This window comes from Chelonia mydas, chromosome 12, assembly GCF_015237465.2.
Source record: "Chelonia mydas isolate rCheMyd1 chromosome 12, rCheMyd1.pri.v2, whole genome shotgun sequence".
Taxonomy (NCBI): Eukaryota; Metazoa; Chordata; order Testudines; family Cheloniidae; genus Chelonia; species Chelonia mydas.
Window position 1 is genome coordinate 31762406 of NC_051252.2, and position 4991 is coordinate 31767396.

Here is a 4991-nt window from a genome sequence, read left to right on the forward strand (position 1 = left end):
TTTTTGTCTTGTATTTATTGTATGACTCTACCTAAACTGGCAATGGAAAGTACATGCTGTTTGGGAAAGCAGTAGAGTATCACTTATAAGAGCTATAAAAGAAATGAAAAATGGTGGCTGTTTTTGAAAGAAGACAGTTCTATATGGTATTCCACATCCTTCAGCCTCTGGTGAAGAAGAAAGTGTTATGATATTCTACATACAAATTGAGCTGCGTTGGAATAACTGGATGCTGGTTTGGACCACTTGTTCTTTCTCTCACATGCCCAGTGCAGGTTTTCCACCAACTTAGTACTTTTTTGGCGGGTAAAACGGTTTAATTTCTACTTTTGTCCCAATATTCTGTACCAATAGCCTGCCTAAGTCCCCACTTAGAGCATTAAGAACAAATGAAAGTAAATGTTCAACTGTTTTGCTCTAGTACAGATGCTGTTAGCAGGGCTGTGAATGTATGTGAAACGTCTGCCTACACAGACGGCCATAATGGGGTCAGATCTTGCTCTTGTAAGTTAGGACAGTGCTCAACCCTTGAAGTGTTAGCACTGCATTTGCCCAGCTTGGCTGCACTTTGCCCATGTCAAACTATCTGTTTAAAGGCATGCTATGGCTGGAAATAAACTTCTTTAAAAAAAATATATAATTACCATTTGTTCTCATGTCCTAATACATGGATGCAATATTTTGGTTGTAAGCCTCTGCAAGGAAATGTAGAGTGCGTAGCGATGCCTTTCAATTACTCCAATAAATTGAAATTAATTATATTGAGTGTTTTCATGAAACACAATATGGGTCTGGTCAACTTTTAAAAAGTGTGTTATTTTACAGCCTTGACTACCTGTAACCTTCCCTTTGTTCTAGAGATGGTGTTGGAACTTCTCCGAAATCATCATGTATAGTCTGAAGTCAGTGCTCAATCATTAGCTAGATTTTAAATCCTAGTTTAAAATACTTTAACTATTTTACATAATTATATATGCCTACATCTATCGACTGCCCTCACCTGCTACCAGTGACCACGATATGTCTTGTGGGGTCAAATTCTGTTCAATTAGACTAGTGCAGTTACTCCAGTTTTATATCTGCTAAACAGAATAGATTTGGTCCAATGAGCTCAAATCAGTTTATTGCTGTGAAGTTACATTGTCCCAAAAAGAAGTGGGGAAGGGGGCAGCCAGTTTAAAAGGCAACATAGGGATTGTGAGTTAGCTGACTCTTAAGGAAGGCAATAACTCTTCTGAGATAAGTGGACCTGTAATTTGTGACCTGCTACCTTGCTTGGCCTCACTGAGAGTCTGGTCTTTTCTGTTATTGTTAATGAAAGCAGCCCTAGCCACGTTGTGTTCAGTGTTCTGCACTCCCCTTCTTTGTAGAAATTGCACATTGGTAAGTTGACTGTTCTCTCAAGGCAATAGCATTAGAACTAGTTGCAGTGTTTCTGTCTTGCAAAGAACACAATGCCAGTGATGCTGCTTGGAGTCATCTTGCAGGAAAAAAGTTACTAAATTGGCAACTGTTGTGTAACTTTCTGTAACTGTTGTGCTTCAAGGTGCTTTGCACGTGTCTATTCCACTGTAGGTGTCTGAGGGCTCCAGTGCACAGTTGTCAGTTTTTACTCTTAGCAGTACTCATCAGGGAGGCCCAAGCACCTTCTGTTGTGTCTTGCACACCATGCAGGCATAAAAGGCCAAGCTGCCCCAGACTGCCCTCAGTTCCTTACTGCTGGAATGACTCCAATAGAGAGGGGAAGGAGGAGGTGGTGGTTGTGGAATGGACATATGCAACACGTTTAGAAGAACAACCATTCTGGAAAGGTTAGAAACTATTTTTTCTTCTGATGTCCGGTCCACTGCAGGTGACTCACGCTTTCCCATCTGGAGGTGGGTTTGGAGTCAATTTGAACAGGGACTGAAGTACCATTCGTCCAGATTTAACAATTTAGAGACTGCGGAGAGATTGCATAGTGGGAGGCAAATGTGTGACAATGGTGAAGAGGTTGCTACTCTGCAAAGTACAGGTGCATGAGCCAGAAATGCCATAAAGTCAGCTTTGGATCTAGTCAAATGACCCAATACTCTATCCTGAGGGTTCATGTTAGCCAACTGGTCACCTAGGCGAATACAACTAGATATCTACAACAAAAATCCTTTGCATGGAAACCAGGCAGCCCTTCGTTCTGTCGCAAATACAACAATAAATTGAGACAAAGACTGGAAAAGCTTTTTAGTCTGTTCCAATAGAATGCTAACACTCTTCCAACATGTAGAGTTTGGAATGACTCCTCTCCCTTATTACCATGAGGCTTTGGGAAGAAGGTTAAGAAAACTGGTTGGCTTATATAGAAAGAGGAGACGACTTTGTCTCATTTAAAAAAACAAAAACAAAAAAACCTTGGATGTGGACAAAGGTAGACTTTGTCCGCATTAAAAAAAAATATGGAGGATCTGATACTAATGCCCTGAACTCCCCTATTCACCTGGCCAATGGAATGGCTATTAAAAATGCTACTTTCTTTGAAAGGTCTAACAGGTTGCTAGAGACTGAAAGGTGGGACCCATCAGCTTTAAGGCTAAATTCAGTCTCCATGCTGGAATAGGACTCTGTACATGTGGAAACAGCCTATCCAAACCCTTTAAAAAGCTTACAAAATCAGGTTGGAAAAAAAGGAGTGGCTATCCACACAAGGATGAAATGCTGTTATAGCTGCTAGGTGTACCCTAATGGAGCTAACTACTAATCTTTGATGTTTCAGATAGAAAAGATAGTGCAACACTTGCTGAATAGAAGTAAGAATGGGGGCGACCCCTTTCAGCCTTGACCAAATGGAAAAATTCTCTCTTAGCCAGGTAAGTTGTCCTCATTGATTGTTTTGTACTATTCAGCACTACTTCCTGCACTTCTCTGGAGCAGAACCTCTCTGCTGATGTTAGCCATGAAGTCTCCAGGCCGTCAGGTGAAGAGCATGAAGGTTGGAATGGAAGAGGTGGCTGTGATTCGGCAAAACTAGGTCTGTGTGAAGGAGGAGTAACAGGGACTGATTGAGAGGTCCGAGAGCTGTGAAAACCAGCATTGATGGGGCCAAGCCATGGCCTTTAGCATGACACTGGCCTTGTCCTGTTTGGCATTGTGCAGAACTCTTGTCAGAAGAGGGATGGGAGAAAAGCGTGCAATACAAAAGCATCCATCAATGAACCTGGGCTGTGTCCTGCTCTGAAGCAGAACTGGTGACATTGTGTTGTCCCTTGTTGTAAACAGATCAACTTGGAAAGTTCCCCAGAGCTGGAAAATGGACCTTGCTATGTTTGGGCAAAGGGAGCAGTCATGGTGATGGATAAGCAACCTGCTCAGGTGATCTGCCAGCATATTCTGAGTCCCCAGGAGGTGGGCCATTTTCAAAGTATAGAGTTACTGATGCAGAAGTCCCAGAGCAGGATTGCTTCCCAACAGAACAGTGAGGACTGGGCTCCTCCTACATATTTACATAAAATATGGTGGTTGTATTGCTGGTGAGCAACAATATGCCCCTTCCTCTAATGCAAGGAAGGAACGTCATGGAAACTAAATGGATAGCCCACATGTCCCTGATGTTTGTGCATACTGAGCTCTTCGGGAGACCAGAGACCCTGCATCTGCAGGTGGCTCAGCTGAGCCCTCCCCATCCCAAAACATGCATAGTCCAAAGGTCCCTTCTATAAGTTCCCAGCTGATACTGATGCAGAAATCAGGGCTCTCTTCCAGATGAGACCGACTAGGTTGGGATACGTAGGATCTCACTTCAAAATCTGGTGAGGAAGAAGCTGCTTCTTGAGATCAAGCTGATGCCATGCCAATTGGTGCCAGTGAAGAAGCTCAGACTCTAAAGACAGGGGTGCCTGGGAGATCTGTGGCTTTCCCCTAGATGGTGCTAGCCTAACTGGCACCCGGGAGCTGCTCAGTGAGGAGGTGAAGGTGCTGAAAGGTGTCTTAGCCAATGGTGTCAGGTGAGTCTCTTGAACCGGTGATGGCAGCACCAAGAGTTTCAACAACTCTCTGATGGCATCAAACACCTCAGGAATATATGGTACTGGGAAGACACATGGCACAAGGAGATGTCAATGAAGGTGCTCCAATAGCTGGTCTCAACAGGCCTACGCTGGGCTTTGGAGTCAATGAACTCTCCTGTTTAGAGGTGCTTCCTCTTTAAACACCCTCCTCAGTCTTTAGAAGACCTTATCCTGTTTGAGTCTTTTGAGGACCCTGGTACCACGTCCAATTTCCAGTGTCTCTTCATTGGCACCTGTGAGGCCGATCTGCCTCTCGGTATCAGTAGACTGGAGATGTACTACTGACTGAGGCCGCTGTGATGGGTACCCTGACCAAGGTAGAGTAGTGAGATGGAGGCCGTAGTGCCAATTCAATAGGCGGATATTTTAATCTGGCTGCCCGGTCTATCTTTTGAATGGGGTTTGAAAACCTTACAAATGCCACACTTGTCACTCACATGAGCTTCCCACAAGCACTCAAGGCAGTTGGGGTCAAGGTCACTATTAGGCATTGTCTTGCCACAAGAGTGGCAGAGCTTGAAATCTGGAGAATATGGCATATCACCAATACTGGGCCCAGCACCAAGCTGGTTGCCAGAACCACACAAAACCACAAAAACTTATTTTTTAAATTCACAACCACTATCTACAGGTCCTATATACAGATATCAAGTAAAGACTTGCAGAAGCAAGGACCGGGAGCTTTAAACTGTCACGGGTGGTAGGAAGGAACTGAAGAGGGTCTCTGGCAGCTTAGCTCTTTATGCCTACACGGTGTGTGTGTGTGTGTGTGTGTGTGTGTGTGTGAGAGAGAGAGAGAGAAAGCACAGGGTGCTCAGGCTGACCTGATGGTTTGTGCTCAGGGTAAAAACTGTGCACTGGAGCACCCAAACACCTACTGCAGAACAGACGTGAAATCTCTCGAAGAATGAGACATTTGGAAGTAAGAGACCAAAAAAGGTGGTGCATTGA